Source organism: Zingiber officinale, chromosome 10A (genome assembly GCF_018446385.1).
Source record: "Zingiber officinale cultivar Zhangliang chromosome 10A, Zo_v1.1, whole genome shotgun sequence".
Taxonomy (NCBI): domain Eukaryota; kingdom Viridiplantae; phylum Streptophyta; class Magnoliopsida; order Zingiberales; family Zingiberaceae; genus Zingiber; species Zingiber officinale.
Window position 1 is genome coordinate 61,698,831 of NC_056004.1, and position 20,342 is coordinate 61,719,172.

Consider the following 20,342-nt stretch of genomic DNA (forward strand, 5'->3'; position numbering starts at 1 on the left):
CGGCCACAAGGGTTTATGAAGCTTAGAACCAAGATGAATATGATACCATGTTTCCTATGATAGGATAATCACAAGATACACCCTTATGCTTAATATGTATGCTTGTGATTTATGACTTATGATATGATATGCATGCTTTTATGATATGATATGCTTTGTGCTAAAAATATGCATGCTTATGTTTTGATATGTGGTTAAATTATGCATGCTTTAATGCTATGTTTAGTGCTTAAAATATGCATGCTTTCATGATATGCTATGTGGTTAAATCATGCATGCTTGATGATATGCTTTATGCTTAAGATATGCATGTTTTTATGATCTATGCCTAAGTGATGCATATTGTTATGACATGATGTATGCCTAAGTGATGCATGCCTTTATGATGTGATGTATGCCTAAGTGATGCATACCTTTATGACATGATGTATGCCTAAGTGATGCATACCTTATGATATGATGTATGCCTAAGTGATGCATACTTTTATGACATGATGTATGCCTAAGTGATGCATACCTTTATGATATGATGTGTGACTAAATGATGCATTTTTATACATGCTACTTTACTTTGTAAGGCTTGTACCAAGGGTGGACTCCTAATCAATCTATAGGCCTTGCTTTGTGATCTAGGCTAAGCCTTGCTTTGTGATCTACGCTAATAAGGGATGGGCTCCTTAGTACACCCCTAAGCCTTGCTTTGTGATCTAGGCTAATAAGGGATGGACTCTTCAAGTACGCCCCTAGGCCATGCTTTGTGATCTTGACGTAGTTCCTAGTATGATTCAAGACTTGCTACCTTGGATATACTTAGGACGCGCGCATCTATGTTATGTATGTATGGTACAAGCCGGGGCCCTAATTATGTTGAGATTACTTTCAAGTATATATATGTAAAAGAAAATGGTTTTAAAGATCATGAGACATACACATGTTTTTCGGATACATGTTTTCCAAAATCATATTGCATACACCTTATGATTATGCTATGTTTCATGCTATGCTCTTGATTATGATATGCCATGATAAGGTATGATTATGTTGTGTTCATGCTATACCTTATAGACATGTTTCGGCCATGGATATGTTGATGCTTGATATATAGATTTCGGCTATGGATATGATGATGCCTTGATGTACATGTTCGGCCATAATTATGATGCTTTGATATACATGTTTCGGCCATGCTTTGATATACCATGATACTTGGTTGTTATGCCATGTCTAGCTATGTTTTATGCAATGCACTAGGTATATGTTTCGACCATGATGATGTTTGATATGCCATGACTAGTGGTGATTATATTATGATGCATGATATGCTTGAATATAATGCTAGGTTATGCCATGATTAGTTGAGATTAAGACTTGTTGATACATTCTTTGATTATATGTTGATTTTTGGCTTTAGTGAGTAGGAAAGGAACTTACTGAGCCATGAGTGCTCACAGCTTACTTTCCTTGTACCACAGATAAAGGAAAAAGCTGGATGAGCTAAAGGAGCAGCAGGAGGGGCAACGAAGATGTGTGTGGCGGTGGCTAGGCAACTAATTAAGAACCTGCTTTAAAACCTCTAAGAACTATGCTTTGGTTTTGTGAAATGTAATACACTATTGGTGACTTGATGTTAAGTTTTTATTGATTTTGTTATCATGTTATGGAACCATGTTAGTGTAGTTCGGTTTTAATTAAGTTAAGAAAAATAATTTTAAGTCTTCCGCTGTAGTATGTACGTAGAGTATCGTAGCCCCGTCCCTTGTTGTTAACAGGGAGGGCGGGCGTTACAGGTTGGTATCAGAGCCAGGTTATTGCCAGCTCACTACACACACATCAAGCCTCTTACCTGCCGCTCCAAGTAAGAATGTTTATGCTAAATTTAATTGTTATATGCTTATGTTTAATTTTCTTGTTACATGTTTATGCTTAATTTTCATGATTATACGACTTATGCTCTATTTTATTTTCTGTCTTGTTATATTGCCTATGCTTTATTTTCTTTACTACATTGCTTATGCTTTATTTCCTTATGTTACATTGTTTGTCATTATATTCCTTATTTTTCCTTATGTTGTTTATGCTTTAGATTCATGTTTTACTTGCTTATATTTGATGCTTTATTCTATGCTTTTAGTTATAAATTAGATTAGGAGTACATATTGGTAGGTTAGGAATAATACCATAAAAAATAGAAAGAAACAAACCAGTACGTTAGATTGGCAAAAAAAAAAAAAAAAATAATTGATAACCACTTACACTAGTCTATTTCTTTTAGATAAACATGGTTAGGACATACGGGGAAGGATGGACTCCACCGGATCACACGCGGTGCGGACCTCCTCCATCGATCGATCACGGAACAACAACTTGATCAATACCTTAATGGGTGTGGCAACCAGCGTTATCCGGTGAATCCACACCGTTATCTCTACATAGCACAGCCCTGCGCACCACTACTCCGCGGTCGAGAGGCCTATCTAATTCAAAGGCTTAAGCGGAAGCATTATCGGGCCGTGAACCATGGGATCTGCCAAACTGGCACAGTGGAGAACATAATGGAACTCTGGATTGGCCTCGAACACGAGAAAGGTCAAATGTCGTTGCTTTACATTCGAGATGCCGGATGTGGTGGGAAAAGCAAAAAAAGACAAGTAAACCAAATGCGGTGGACAGATTTTGAGACAGAGTTCTTAGAGGAATTCTTCCATATGCGAGTGACCAACAAGCACTATAACGAGTTCACCGAGTTCCGGCAAGGTGATCTGTCGGTCAATGAAGCCGTCAAGAGGTTCAACCGCTTAGCTCGATTGTGCAGAAGGCGGTCCGTCTTTGAAAAGAAAGGGTCGTTGATGTTAAAATGCTCAGACCGAGATAGCTCTGACGTGCGGGCGGAGTTAATAGACCCGAGGGGAGAGGAGTCGTGACCCACGATTCAAGCACTATGAGGAAGCAATGAATAAGGGCAAGAACCAAGCAATGGCCGGAGGACAAAAATCGCACAATACGAGCCGAATGGAAAGGAAAATCCGTGGAAAGAGGAACGATGGAATAAAACAAAAGGTGGTCCGTATAAGCAGACTAAGTACGCCCCAGATGTGCCATGTGGGAAGATGAATTAGAGTATGTCTTGAGCACCAAAAGTGCTACAACTGGAAGGGAAGGTCATTTGGCGAAATTGCCCTACTCGGTCTCATGCACTACCTTGAGAACTTCGAGCAGGAGTGCCCCGCACCTTCACGGATGCATACCGCCATAGAGGACTTCAATCGACCAGAAGATTGGCCCTCCTATGACCAATGCGAGTCTACTCTCCGCTCGGGATGACGTGGCGACGCCTCGGTTGTCACGTTGAAACCATGTCGGACGACTCTCTACCCTCACCATAACACCAACGTTATTCGAGAACATGTTAGAGAAGCAAACCGGGGACCGAGCCTTCAAATTAAACATGAGACCGCAGAAGGAAAGAATGGCGGGTTCGCGGACGATGGGATACTATACCTCGGGGATCGATTATGTATTCGAGGATCGAGTTCGAAAGAAGATCTGGAAGAAGCCCAGCAACTTTATGCAATGCACCGGGTTCCACTAAGATGTACCAGGACACGAAAAAGAAATTTTGGTGGTCGGTATGAAAAGAGTGGCTCGATGCGTCGATGCTTATGGCGTGCCAAAGGGTAAAAGGCGAACACGAGACCGGTGGATTATTACAACTGTCAAATTCTAGAATGGAAATGGGAAGAAATCTCCATGGATTTCATTTCAGGTCTACCCAAGATGACAAACGGGTATGATGCTATATGGGTGATCATGGACAGAATGACGAAGTCTGCACACTTTTTGGCCATCAAGATGACTTATTCAACTGAACAACTAGCTCAGTTATATGTTAAGGAAATCGTCAGATTACATGGTATCCCTAAGACCATTATTTCTGATAGAGACGGACATTTTGTCTCGCACTTTTGGGAGTGCGTTCAGAAGGCCCTCGTCACAAAGTTGTTGTTTAGCACAGCCTTCCACCCATAGACTGATGGGCAGACTGAAAGAGTAAATCAAATATTGGAGGATATGTTAAGAGCTTGTGCCCTGGACTTCAAGGGGAGCTGGTGCCAATATTTATACCTGGCAGAATTCGCCTACAATAATAGCTACCAAGCTACTATTGGAATGGCACCTTACGAAGCTTTATATGGGAGGAAGTGTAGATCTCCTATATGATGGTATGAAAGTGGTGAAAAGAAGGAAATGGGGTTTCGAACGGAACTTATTGATGACACCACCCGAGCTATACAAAAGATCCGTCAATGAATAGAAACTGCTTAGAGATAAACGGCGTAGACCGCTAGAATTCAACATCGGAGACTTGGTATTCCTTAAAGTATCTCCCATGAAAGGAATAATGAGGTTCGGAAAGAAGAGCAAGTTAAGCCCACGATACGTAGGACCGTACCGGATTTTAGAAAGAGTGGGCCAAGTCACATACAGACTAGAACTACCTCCAGACATGGCAGCCATTCACAATGTGTTCCATATATCGATGCTCAAGAAATGTACTCCCAGCACAGATCAAGTGATTGAGCCTCAGTTGGTACAGGTGCAGGAAGACCTGAGTTACGAAAGTAAACCCATCCAGATTCTGGACCGAGAAATAAAGAGGTTAAGGAACAAAGAAATACCCTTAGTAAAGGTCTTGTGGTGGAATCAACGATTCGAAGAAGCCACCTGGGAACGCGAGGACGATATGAAACAAAAGTACCCGGAGCTATTTTAAAGTTCGAGGACAAACTTTTTATGAGGTACGGGGTACTGTAATACCCACTAAGCTTGTAAGATAAATATATGAATGTGGAATTTTGCCTTAGAAAATAATAGGAAGTGAGTTGAACCAAAAAGGAAATAAAAAGAAATAAAAATAGGGAGAGGTCAAGGATTGAACCTTGAACCTCTTATATTATATTTCATAGAATTAATGGGTAATAACCAGTTGGGATAGGAATAATATGTTGATAACAAAGGAGGGAAACTCATGATAAAGGTAAGAGTAAAAGCTAGCCAAAAGAAAACAAGAAAGGAGCAAGAGAAAGGCAACTTGTCTTCCTCCCTTTCTCTCCTTCTTCCTCTTTGGTTTTGCCGAAAATTTAAGGGGATTCATTCCCCCTTATTTCACCATGAATGATGAGGATAAATAAATAAATAAAAATAAAAATAAAATAGAAAAAAAGGCTAAGGGAGAAGGAAAGCAAAAACTAAGTTTGCTACCTTTTCCCCCTTAACATAAAAGAGAATATGTAAAGGGAAAATTCTATTTTCTCTCATTTTTCTCATTCTCTCCTCTCCCTCACCGAAACCTCAGTTCCCCCTCTCCTCCATCTTCGGCCCCAAGCCAAGGTTTTCCCTAAGAAAGCCTAAGATACAAGGAGGACTTAGCAAAGGAATCAAGGGAAAGGAACTAGAAGAAGAGACTACTTCTTCTTCACCATACCTTAGATCCACATGCGAAAAGGATGTAAGCTTCCCCTCACATGTGGTACAAGGCGTTTTAAGTGTTTTTCTGATTTTATGAAGATTTTAAAACCTAGAAAAAAGTTTGAGAAAATTCGGCCAAGAAGGGCTTTCAAAAATCTAATGATGTTTAAACTAGTCTTCACTACATGATAGATTTTTCTATGCTATGTAGAAGGGTTCTTCTTCATGCTTTTATAACTATATGATGCTTGATCAGAGGAGTATTGAACCCTAGAATTTTGGCCAAAAATATTCTTAAGAGGCTAGGGAAATTTATTGTTTTACCCAACTAGTACAAGGATCTCCCTATGAAATATTAAGGATCATGTATTAGTTTTTCTTCTTTAGAAGATATTTTGAAACTAAAAGAAAACCCACTCATATGATTCGGTCAAGAAAGGGTTTAGGGTTAGGAAGACCTTTAAATTTAAATAACCATGCTCATGTGATAGAATACAAAGATCTTAAAGGATTTGTATGCTTGAATATTGCTAGATTTTCATGAACTCCTTCTTAGGGTTTTTCGTCCATGATGAGATGGATAGCTTAGAAAAGCTTAAACAAAATTTTAATATGCTCAAGACCTCTGTGTTGTGTAGATATGAAAGTTGTTTAATGCCCTCATGCTTAATTAGGGTGTAGAAAAATTAGTTGCACGACATATAACATGTATGACTACAAGGGGTCCTAGCTTATTCATGAACCAATTTGTATATATGTTTCTTATTAACTTTTGCCATGAAACTAACTTAGGTTTTTCATGCTTTAGGCCACTTAAGAACCTAGCTAAATAATGGTAGGTTTCGGCCATGAGAAAAAAATAAAAGAAAAAGGGAAAAAGAAACCTAGAAAGCCTAAGACACAATTCATATGTATACTCATTATGCTTGTCTTTACATATGCTATGAAACTCGTATGACTTCATATGTTTTTATGTTATTTGAAGCAAGTTTAAACACTGATGAGTTTCGGCCAAGTAGGGTTTAAATGACCTAGAGGCCTTAGAATTTAAATCAAAGGTGTTAAAATGCTTCTTATGAAAATATGATAACCTATTGCTTGTGTCACATGCTTGTATAATTTTTCCATGACCTAAATGGACCATTGTAAGTCTCGGCCATGAAGGTTTAGATGCCCTAGAGACCCTAGGACTTAAATTAAATATGCTCATGTCACTCTACATGAAATATGATAAGTAGAAAGCCAAGGTTCAATTGCTATATGTTGTTTTATGACCTAAAATGATGCTAGGGTATGATTCGGCCATAACTATTGTATGATGCCTTGTATGAATTTATACATAAGGTTAGTCCAAGTTCACATGCTTGTATGCTTGTTTGTAGCCCTAATGAGAACTTGTTAAATTTCGGCCATGACATATGTTAAGGGTTTAAAGAACTTAGGAACTAATTCAAATGTGTCAAATATGGTTTACCTTGTTCCTTGGTAAAAATGTTATAAATATGATTTAAAGTTGTCCATGCTTTTATGTCATATGGAACCTTGTTTCACACCTTAAGGTTTCGGCCACATGAAATTAGGGACTTGAAGAACTTAGAAACTAAGTTAATCATGTTTATAATGCTTCCTATGAAAATGTTATGATGATAATTTAGGTGCCATATGCTTGGATGTTGTGTTTAACCTAAATTAAGCTCTGAAGGGGTTTCGGCCACAAGGGTTTATGAAGCTTAGAACCAAGATGAATATGATACCATGTTTCCTATGATAGGATAATCACAAGATACACCCTTATGCTTAATATGTATGCTTGTGATTTATGACTTATGATATGATATGCATGCTTTTATGATATGATATGCTTTGTGCTAAAAATATGCATGCTTATGTTTTGATATGTGGTTAAATTATGCAAGCTTTAATGCTATGTTTAGTGCTTAAAATATGCATGCTTTCATGATATGCTATGTGGTTAAATCATGCATGCTTGATGATATGCTTTATGCTTAAGATATGCATGTTTTTATGATCTATGCCTAAGTGATGCATATTGTTATGACATGATGTATGCCTAAGTGATGCATGCCTTTATGATGTGATGTATGCCTAAGTGATGCATACCTTTATGACATGATGTATGCCTAAGTGATGCATACCTTATGATATGATGTATGCCTAAGTGATGCATACTTTTATGACATGATGTATGCCTAAGTGATGCATACCTTTATGATATGATGTGTGACTAAATGATGCATTTTTATACATGCTACTTTACTTTGTAAGGCTTGTACCAAGGGTGGACTCCTAATCAGTCTATAGGTCTTGCTTTGTGATCTAGGCTAAGCCTTGCTTTGTGATCTAGGCTAATAAGGGATGGGCTCCTTAGTACACCCCTAAGCCTTGCTTTGTGATCTAGGCTAATAAGGGATGGACTCATCAAGTACGCCCCTAGGCCATGCTTTGTGATTTTGACCTAGTTCCTAGTATGATTCAAGACTTGCTACCTTGGATATACTTAGGACGCGCGCATCTATGTTATGTATGTATGGTACAAGCCGGGGCCCTAATTATGTTGAGATTACTTTCAAGTATATATATGTAAAAGAAAATGGTTTTAAAGATCATGAGACATACACATATTTTTCGGATACATGTTTTCCAAAATCATATTGCATACACCTTATTATTATGCTATGTTTCATGATATGCTCTTGATTATGATATGCCATGATAAGGTATGATTATGTTATGTTCATGCTATACCTTATAGACATGTTTCGGCCATGGATATGTTGATGCTTGATATATATATTTCGGCTATGGATATGATGATGCCTTGATGTACATGTTCGGCCATAATTATGATGCTTTGATATACATGGTTCGTCCATGCTTTGATATACCATGATACTTGGTTGTTATGCCATGTCTAGCTATGCTTTATGCAATGCACTAGGTATATGTTTCGGCCATGATGATGTTTGATATGCCATGACTAGTGGTGATTATATTATGATGCATGATATGCTTGAATAGAATGCTAGGTTATGCCATGATTAGTTGAGATTATGACTTGTTGATGCATTCTTTGATTATATGTTGATTTTTGGCTTTAGTGAGTAGGAAAGGAACTTACTGAGCCATGAGTGCTCACAGCTTACTTTCCTTGTACCACAGATAAAGGAAAAAGCTGGATGAGCTAAAGGAGCAGCAGGAGGGGCAACGAAGATGTGTGTGGCGGTGGCTAGGCAACTAATTAAGAACCTGCTTTAAAACCTTTAAGAACTATGCTTTGGTTTTGTGAAATATAATACACTATTGGTGACTTGATGTTAAGTTTTTATTGATTTTGTTATCATGTTATGGAACCATGTTAGTGTAGTTCGGTTTTAATTAAGTTAAGAAAAATAATTTTAAGTCTTCTGCTGTAGTATGTACGTAGAGTATCGTAGCCCCGTCCCTTGTTGTTAGCAGGGAGGGCGGGCGTTACACATCATACTACGCCTTGAGTTAGCTTTGGCTAAATCGCCCATGACTTAGTATGATCGGTAGATAACTAATTATCAATTACATCTCTATGCAACTCTTGTTTATCCAACCGTTGGGAAATGCCTATAGTTTTACTCGATCCAATTGAGTTAACTAGTTATACTCAATCTAATTGAGTTTGTACTCACCCAAGCTTTGATAGGCGGGACCAAGATTGCCCCTCCGCACCCTACCAAGATAATATGTGTTGCTCTGCTTTGGCAGATTCAATAACAACAAATGATCGAGGTAGTGATGGGTATCAAAAATTGGTAGGCATTTCGAGTTGACTTGATTAAGATCGAATCTAATCATGAATGTATATCATATACGGATTAAAGCACTAATTACCCTACATTAGCATGCATCACATACACATAAGAAAAATAATTTGTGATGAGGTCATGACCCTACTATGATCTTTTCAAGCCAATGAAAAGATCAGACTATCAACCTAGGGTTAACGACTTCTTCAAGCATCTCATTTTGACCGCCATGTGTTGAAATCACCCTCCTCGTAGCTTCTACTTGAGTGGACTTTCCACCGCTTCATTTTGTACATTACAAATATGAAAGTCGAGTTACATTCGAGTCTAAAATCTATTTACAACAGGAACATAAAAGGGGAGGCACGACACGCAGGTCGTATATCATATACAACACGCACAATACAAAAAATGGCGCGCAGGCCATATTATGAATTACAACACAAAATTATCCAATCAAATTGGATTTTTTGGCCATGATCATCACAATATCATAAATAATTATAAATTATATATTTTACATAAATTTCTATAATTTTACAATAATGTCCGCCCTTCCACTGCTTACGAAGGATGGGGTTACTTGAAACATACATACATGCATATATGGCAGCGGAAGTAAATGAATAAAAACTAATAATCATGTTATCATAGAAGCATGTCTGTTATCATAAAGCATATATCAAAAACATGTCATGTGAACAATATAATCATGTATCATATTAACATGTGAACATGCTAGCATTCATAACTTGATTTAACATCTACTACTTGCTACATGATACATGATATTTTACTTAACTAGAGCATAAAGCATACTTAACATGGAACATGAAAACAAAAGTTCATAATGAGCATAAAACATCAAGTATCATCCATCAAAAGCATTATGTAGCAAAATAGGATCACATGCTAAGCATTAAAACATATAAGCATAAAGCAGATCTATTCCACCATGCCACTGCCACACACATCTTTGCCCTTCCTGCTGCTCCCTTTTAGTTTAACCATTCTTTTCCCTTTTCTGCAGTACAAGGGAAATTAAACTATAAGCACATAGGCTTAGTAAGATCCTTTCCTACTCACAAAACATAAATCATGCATTTAAACATAAAGTAGTGACATGTTCATTTAACCAACATCTAGATATAAAATTTGCATGCTAGAATAAAGTAGTGTCATACTCATTTAAGCAAATCATAACATAGCATGTAAGAGCATAAACATAAAGTAGTAGCATGATCATCTAGGCATCATAGACACATTTTAAAAAAGCATCTTATTAAAGCATAAAGAAAACCATTTATCATGAAATAAGTATATGCAAGATGTCCTTTTGAAAATATGTATGATGAAATGAGTATATGCAAGATGTCCTTTTGAAAACATATATCATATAAGTACTTAAACATAATCTCAACATGAGGGTCCGGCTGTGTACCACATACATGAATTTACGCGCATCATAAATAGATCCGAGGTAGCTAATCTCGAACCTATTAGGAACTAGGCCCGTTTCCTTGACCATCAACCTAGGGGCACTTAGGAGTCCATCCTTTACTAGTCCCGTTTCTTTGACCATCGACCTAGGGGCAACTTAGGAGCCCATCCCCGGTAGAAGTCATACAAAATTAAAATAGCATATCATGTTTCTTATCATATCATGACATATCATATTTCTTGTCATATCATGGCATATCATGTTCTTGTCATATCATGAAGAGTGCTCTTAATCCCAACTTAAGGGAAGCATTTCTTAGGCTTTTCATCATACATAAGCCTTGCATAAGCATAGCATGATGACATAAAGTGCACATAACATATAGCATATCATAGAGAAAACATAACATGATGGCATAAGTGCACATAACATATAGCATATCATAGAGAAAGCATAACATGATGGCATAAGTGCACAGTGCACATAACATATAGCATATCATTGAGAAAGCATAACATGATAGCATAAGTGTACATAACATATAACATGGTGACATAAATTCCATATCACATCATAAAGAGTCATAATCATGCATGGTTGGGTTTTGAACTTCCTACAAACCCTAAATCATAACTTGGTCGAAACATATAAGCATGAGTCATAGATTTTCAAGCAACATAAAAACATGGGATCAATAACCTAAGTTCTCACAATACTTAACATAACATGTGAGACCTTTAATAACCTTAGGTAGCTCCTTAACCTCATTTTTCTTGTCTTTGCCGAAACTTGTGAGCGTGAATCTTAGGTTTTCAAGCAACATAAAACATGGGATCAATAACCTAAGTTCTCATAATAATTAACATAACATGTGAGACCTTTAATAACCCTAGGTAGCTCCTTAACCTCATTTTTCTTGTCTTGGCCGAAACTTGTGAGCATGAATCTTAGGTTTTTAAGCAACATAAAAACATGGGATCAATAACCTAAGTTCTCATAATACTTAACATAACATGTGAGACCTTTAATAACCCTAGGTAGAAAGTCATACATCATGAGGAAGCATAAGCAAGCATAGTATAGGTCTAACAACTTCCTCTAAGGCCTTTATTTCTTCTTGGACGAAACCCTAATAGCATAGTTCCATGTTTTTTTTTTTTTTTTAACAACACGAAGCACGAAAGCTCTTAGTAACCATAGATAACCTCTTAACTTTATCTTGGCCGAAACTTTACAAGGTAAGACCCTAGGTTTTTCAAGCAACCTTTAAGCAATAAGCATACGAAAGCTACTTGTACTGCAGGTGAGGGAATACTTACATCCTTTCGCTAAGGAAAAGTACCCTTGCTTGAGAAGTTTTCCTAGGAAGAAGACCCCTTAGCTTGGTTTCGGCAATGAAGAAGATGGGTTTGGGATTTCTGTGGGAGAAGGAAGGAGGAAGAAGAAAGAAGAAAAAATGAAGTTTTCCTTTCCTTTCTCTTATTTATGCTAAATGAAGGAAGAAGGCAAAACCATCTTCTCTTTGGGAAGGAAGAAGGAAACTCAAACTTTTCCTTCTAAGTGAAGGGGGCCTTTACTTTCACCACCCTTAACTACAATCTCCCTTCTCTTCCTAACAGCACACCCCTGCTGGGGCTACTGGTTATCACATACAACCACCTACCAAGAGGTTCAAGGTTCAAACCTTGGTCATGCCTCTTTTTTCGTTCTTTTTGCTCTTTATTTTTTTTTTTTGAAAAGTCTACATAAAGCCCATTTTAATCATGCAATAATTTATATAAAATTTCTAGGGATCCTATGGGTGTTACAATCCCCAATACCTCTTAAAAGTTCATCCTCAAACTTAGAATAACTCCGGGTACTTTTGTTTCCTATCGTAACTCATAACTTACCTTACTAGGGTTGGGATATTGCTGATAGCGACCTCAAGGTGATATGGCATGGGACTTCCTGCTGAGTGCATCGACCACTTTGTTTGCTTTTCCCGGATGATAAAATATCTCGCAATCATAGTCCTTGACTATCTCGAGCCATCTGCATTGTCTCATATTTAGGTCCTTCTGTGTGAAGAAATATTTCAGACTCTGGTGATCTATATAAATCCTACATTGAGCTCCATATAGATAATACCCCCATATTTTGAGAGCACAGACCACGGCTGCTAGCTCTAGATCATGAGTGGGATAATTTCTTTCATGTTCCTTGAGTTGCCTAGAGGCATAGGCAATGACTTTGCCGTTCTGCATGAGTACAGCTCCGAGTCCTAATCTGGAAGTGTCACTGTACATATTGAAACTTTCGCTACTTTCCGGAAGAGTGAGGATTGGAGTACTGGTTAGTCTCCTTTTTAATTATGTGAAACTCTTCTCGCAATCATCTGTCCTTTCGTACTTCTTGTTCTTCCTGGTGAGAGCAATCATAGGGGTTGCAATCCTTGAGAAACCTTCTATAAACTTTCTATAATAGCCCACTAGCCCGAGAAAGCTTCTGATTTCGCTGGTATTCTTTGGTCTATTCCAGTTGCTTACGGCTTCATTCTTGATTGGGTCTACCATTACTCCATCCTTGGAGATAACATGACCCAAAAAGGATACTCGATCTAGCCAAAACTCGTATTTGGAGAATTTCGCATACAGCTGCTTCTCCCGAAGAATCTGCAATACTATGTCCAGGTGTTGGCCATGCTCTTCTTGGGTTCTCGAATAGATGAGGATATCGTCAATGAAAATGATCACAAATTTGTCGAGAAATGCCGAGAATACCCGATTCATCAGGTCTATAAACAGAGTAGGAGCATTCGTCACTCCGAAGGGTATAACTACGAACTCATAGTGTCCGTATCTTGTTCGGAAAGCCGTCTTCGGTATATCATCCTGTTTCACTTTTACTTGATGATAGCTAGACCTCAGGTCAATCTTAGAGAAGACGGTGGCACCTTTTAACTGATTGAACAGGTCGTCAATCCGTGGTAGAGGGTACCGGTTCTTGATCGTCACTTTATTTAGCGCTCAGTAGTCTATGCACATTCGCATAGACCCATCTTTCTTCTTCACAAAAAGTACTGGAGCTCCCCATGGAGAGTGACTAGGGCGGATGAGTCCTTTGTCGAGCAACTCCCATAGTTGTTCCTGTAGTTCCTTCAATTCAGCCGGCGCCATATGGTAAGGTGCCTTAGAGATCGGTTTAGTACCAGGAATCAATTCGATCTCAAATTCAACTTCTCCTGTAAAATACTGAAAAAGGGCGGATAACCATAAGGAAATTTTTCGAAACTTTTAGAAAATTTTTGAGAATTTTTTGGAGCTCGTATGGTTTAAGTTGAGGGGATAAAATTGGGCTCGGGAAAGCCTGTTTAGGCTACCCCATTTAAGTGAGGAAAAGTTTATTTATTTTATTTCTTTTTTCCTTTTCCTTTTATTTGTCCTCACCCGCCGAACCCGTGCCTGTTTCCTTTCCACAACGTCATCCCTCTTCACTCCGCCCGTTTCTCCTTATCTTCCCAAAACCGACGCCCGCCCATCCTTGCGCTCGGTTCCCCCATCGCACCGATCAGCGGCCAATGGCCTTGTCGCCGATGATGATTCCCGCACTTTGGTCACCCCTTTGAGGCTCCCTGTGCCCTAGCCGTCTCTCGCTCGTCGACGGCCACTATCGTCACCGATCTGTCGGCACCGCCCGACACCTACTAGCGCAGTCGACGCCTCTCCGCTGAACGCCGAAGACCACAGCAGGTGCCTAGGTGTCACCCTAGTTTCTGATCGCTAATCACCAGATTCGCTAAGTCGTGCCCTAATCACTGCTTGCCGCCACCAGGTTATACCGAGCCACCCACTTTGACCTAGAATCATTGATTTCCTCTTCCCTTACATCTCTACTTTAGTTGATGAGGATCAGTTCTGGCAAGGAGGAAGAACTTGGCATTGTCGCAGTTCTCTATAGTATCAGCAAAACATCGTTGGCAGCAATATTCTCCAATAATAAGTTTTCTTTTTTTTTGGCATCTGTTTTACTTGGCTATGGATCAACAGGAGAGGTTTTGGGTTGAAGGTAAGGTTTTAGGAATTTTGGTTCTTGCTATAGCTGAAATTTGAACTAATGGTTGGGCTGGTCACTGTGGCACCAGTCACTGTTTTCTGACAGCAGGCACATCCGGCAGTGACTCAACTACTCGGGCATTCAGATTTGGGCTTCTTGACTCTACCATCCACTTTGGATGTCCTTGTTTCAGCCGTGAGTAGAGAGTTGACAACCCTACAGTAGTGTTTGGTGTTGAGGTAAGAATTATGATATCAGATTTGTAGTGATGCGAGTTTAATTTGTAGTTAGAGGTTGTGATTGTTTGTCTACGAGTCATTCTATTTTGGGCTGGGAAACCCTTCGACCGTGAGACATCAGCGATCCTCTTGGATTTTGGTGAGTTCTTATGATTGGTTTAGATTAAGTTGTTGTGTTGGACTATGCTTATTGCAAGTCCAAATTTGAATGGATTGGTTAAGATACGATTGAGGAGTCAGATGATCCAATTAGGGTTTATAATTGGATCTGGATTTATGTTAGCTTCTCGAGGATTTGATTTAGCTAATTTATTTATATGTAATTACTTAAATCTGGATACCATGTATTACAGGACTTTGACACGAGACGAGCATCTCGACGTCGGAATTGGACAGGATACTATCCTTTCGATTGGAGGAGGGTACTTTGACTTTATGTCATTTGATATGCATTGTAATATTTTTAACAGATAACAATAATTGTGTTTTTCTTATCTATTTTGGTTGATCACTACCCGATCTGTTACATGCTTGTTTGTTTTTTTGTTATGCACATCATGTTAGTACTTATCTGATTATACATGCTTATAGGGATAGTGACACAATCATGTTATATATTATGTCCAGGATCTAGGGTTTTTGATACCTTATTTGATCTGTGTACCTTTGATTTGGTTCATTGTCCTATGGTACACATTTTATATTTATGTATGGATATTACTATGCTGTTTAGGATATTGTCATGTTTAGTGTTATGCATCATCTCGCATAATTGCATGCTGTGCGATAGTTTGCTATATTATTGTCGAGCATATCGCCAGTTACATATATCTGTACACACCACCACTCATGGGTTAGTGGTATATTAGGATGTGTGCGATTCTGCTCTTGCTTGGCTCGGTCCGGTGACTCAGGTAGCTCGTAGATGGTTCTCCTGTTGACTCCCTTGGTTTAGTGTAGTAGCGTGGTAGATGGCGGTGCGGTTGGACTTTATTTGGCCTTGGTCCGCTCATGGGTAGTGTGACGGCAGCGTGGTAGCGGACAGTGATCTTGTAGGGAGATGAGAGCATTGAGCTCCCCATTTATGATTTAGGGTAGGAGGATAGGTGTACTCCGAAGATCCTCTGTCACCACTCGATCACTCATCAGGATGGCGAGTGCTTATCACATCCCTACCCACCTCGGTCTCACCATTGTGTGTGAGATGGTGGTGGCGTCAAGGGTGACCATGATATTGGCATCATATGCATGATGCATTTATTGCTTGTGTTTGCTGCATTTACTTGCTGCATTTATATGGATGCATATGATTGACATGCATACAGGATTTATGACACTCTCGGTCTGACGACCCTATTATACTTATACCTTGGTCCTAGCTAGTACAATTTTTACCTACTTATTTCAATTGCATTTACCCTTCTTGTATCAGGAGACTGTACGCATGATTAGTGCTGGTTGTTATTTTCTTTATTATGCATATCAGTTGTTACCCGCTGAGTTGTTAAACTCACCCCCATGGACACTATCTTTTCAGGTACCAGGTTGTTTATGGAGTCGCTTGGAGTATCCTACCTGCCGGTCCCCACGTCACAACAGAAGATCTATCTCCGTTTTTGTTTATTTATATTTTGATATATATGAATTTGTGTATTTAGCTTTGTGTTCCAGCTTTGTTCCTGGAGTGTTGTTTTATTGTGTGGTGTTTCATTCACGTCTTAGTTTATAGTTTATAGTGTGTTGTCTATTGGTTTCCGCCGTGATTGGTTTGATATGGTGGTCTGTTAGATTTACATAACCGCATGGTTATAATTTTAGTATCAAATAGAGTATATAAACTACGTGGTTGTGTGTATGTTCCATGTGATGTATATTGTGTCTATAGAAATGTTTCGATTGTCATTGCGGAGGTCTTGTTGAAATTTCTTCGGACTTCCTGTATGTGACAATTTAGTATATATCGCATTATACGATACTTGCTATGTGTTATGGATTTTCAAGATTTATCTAATACCAATTTATTGGTAACAGAGCACGGTTTACGAGTCTTATATCCCGTGTTTCAAATTTCATGTTTTAGTTTTCTCGATGTGACTTTTCGGGTTTTGGGACCTGGCAGCGGCAGGACATCTCCAAGTTATAGGAGGTATGTTGGTATATTGTCATCCTACCTTTTTGGTTGGTATATGCATTGTTGACTATGATAGTTATGACATGTAATAACACTTTGTATCTGGTATCTGTCTGATGTTGTAGCCATATTATGATTGACCCTATTAGAGATCAAGGATTACAGTTTCTGGTGATTTTTCATATTATACACCAGTAGTTTTTAGCTTCTGTTACTATTAGTTGGTTAGCAGATTGAGGCACATACCAACCTCTGCTATTATTAGCTGGGTAGTGGATAATATCTATATCTTCATGTTGACCTAGCCAGTAGTATACCATTTTATCTTAGTTATTTTCATCAGTAAATATTGATTTACTCTTGTTAGATCGGTCAGTAGAAGATTGATTTACGTTTGTCGACTTGGGTAGTTGTAGATCGATATACCTTTGTGATTACGGAGGATTAACGTACATTTGCTAGATTTAGATAGTCGATCACCGATTCATTGTTTTGGTTGGTCCGATCAGCAGGGGATCGACTTACTCTATTTTATAAAAATGCTGATCTTTGGGTTATTCGTGCTTAGTTGGATATCTTTAGCACAATGAGTACATGGCTTGTACTAACGTGGGGAAAGACTGAATTAGCCATATACCGTTGTCGGTTTGGTCAATCTATAGAGGATCGATGTATCCTATTCCATGGGTACGTTAATTTTAGACTCTATGTACCTAGTTGGATAACATAGAAGGTAGCATGGGGGAATGCCAGGTTGATTGGATTAAATATGCTGATTTTGCATATCTATGTGGTGTGTACATATGATTATTATATGTTGTAGGAGTGTTATGATGGACGGTCTAATTGCATGTAGTGGGTGAATACTTTTCCAGTTATGATTGTTGTGGATTTTTAGTAGATTATACCCGAGTGGTCTGATTGGTTTATTGGAGATATTATGTCGATTATACCTATGTTGTCTGTGCATGTGTGCCAGGTGTATTGTTGGTAGCATCATGATGATTCTACTTATGTGGAGTGTCTACATTATGTCATTTGTTGTATTGCCTTGCCAACTAATTCTCTTATTAGTGGTTGACTCACTACGATGTTGATGGAGTTGACGATGGATTTGATTTGCTTACTGGGTTGTGATACCCCTGGCTGCCACAGTGATATGTGGTTGAGTGATCTCGTGTAGTCTTTAGTTGGATAGTTTAAGGTCTTGATCACTTATGGAATATTTTGGTGGAGAGTGCTCCTATATATTATGGATTGCTTGTGGTGGAGCATTACTCCCACATATTTTGGATTGTTGTGGTGGAGTGTTGCTCCCACATGTTATGGATCGTTTGTGGTGGAGCGTTGCTCCCACATATTGCGGATTGCTTGTAGCGGAGCATTGCTCCCATATTTATTGCAGATACATATTACGGATTATATATAGTGGAGCATTACTTCCACATATTGAGGATTTCTTGTGGTTGAGCGTTGCTCCCACATATGTGGTATTTCTTGTGATGGAGCGTTGCTCTCACACTAGAGGATCTATTCTTTGGTGATTTATATCGTTGGTGATCAGATTGCTGACTTGTTGTCGGGGATCTTATGGTTAGGAATGTCTGTGATACGGACATTATGTGTCTTGATTTTACCATTAGGGCTTGCGGAGCCTTAGTTGTTTTCGGGACTCGATGAATTCGATATTCCTATGATGTTTGGATCGGTTTCCATTGTCTTTGTTGACGATGTTGTGATTTATTTCGGATCCGAGGTGAGTCACGTACACCATCTTCGCATAGTTCTAGAGATGTTTCGACAAGAACATCCATATGTGAAGATCAGTAGTGCGTATTTGGATTATCTTATGTGAGATGTTTGGGACACACGATCACCAGTAGGAGTATACCGTGGTTCCATAGAGATAGAGGTTGTTATCGTTAGGAGCAGCCGAAATCAATGCAGGAGATCCGTAGTCCTTGGGACTGGTAGGATATTGCAGACCTTTCGTCGAGGGTTTCTCCCGCATGGCTATGTCACTGACACGCCTGACCAGGAAAGGCATGAAATTCACGTGGTCCAAGGATTGCGAGACCAGCTTTCAAGAGCTGAAGCGGAGATTAGTGTCGACTCCAGTTTTGGTTTTACCTTCTGGAGAGGACGGATTCGTGCTCTATACCGACGCATCTCTTCAGGGTTTGGGCACTGTTCTGATGCAGCACGGAAGGGTAGTCTCCAATGCTTCCCAATAGTTGAAGGAGCATGAGAAGAACTACCCAGTTCATGATCTGGAGTTAGCTGTCATCATCTTTACTTTGAAGATTTGGCGACATCATTTATACAACATTACCTTTGAGATTCTTACGGATCATAAGAGTCTCAAATATATTTTCACCCAGAAGGAACTTAATCTCTGAAAGCGGAGATGGATGGAATTCCTGAAGGATTACGATTGTACCATTAGCTATCACCCGGGGAAAAGCTAATGTGGTTGTCGATGCACTTAGCCGGAAGTCCAGAGGGACTTTAACTTGCCACCGAGTTGTGGTTAGAGATTTGATTTAGGGTTTCTCTGAGTTAGGCCTTCAGGAGCAGGGACGGACAGAGCAGGGTATTCTGGTTACTATGGTTGCTCAATTGTCGATCAGGATGAGGATTCAGGATGCCCAGATCGAAGATCAGTATTTACAGTCCATAGGCCGCCAAATAGCTTCCTGGCAGCAGACCGAGTTTACTCGAGATGAAGCGAGTATTATATATTTCTGAGGCAGATTATGCGTACCTTAGTCTCACCCGGTCTTGTAGGAGTTACTTTAGGAGGCTCATCGCTATCGTTTTGTGATCCATCCAGGTGGGACCCCCATGTATCGAGATTTGAGGCATTCCTACTAGTGGAACGGTATGAAGAAAGACATCGCAAAATTTGTAGCGAAATGTCTGGTCTGTCAGCAGGTGAAGTATGAGCACCAGAGACCTGTTGGATTTCTACAGAGGATTCATATTCCTGAGTGGAAATGGGAACATATCACCATGGACTTTGTGGTGGGTTTGCCTATGACACGACGAGGCCATGACGCGATTTGGGTTGTCGTTGATCGATTAACCAAATCCGTACACTTCTTAGCGATCCGGAAGACTGATTTCCAGGATCGATTGGAAGATCTGTGTTTCCAGGAGATCATTAGATTACATGGTGTCCCATTGACTATTATTTCGGATAGAGACCCCCGGTTCACGTCTCATTTCTAGTA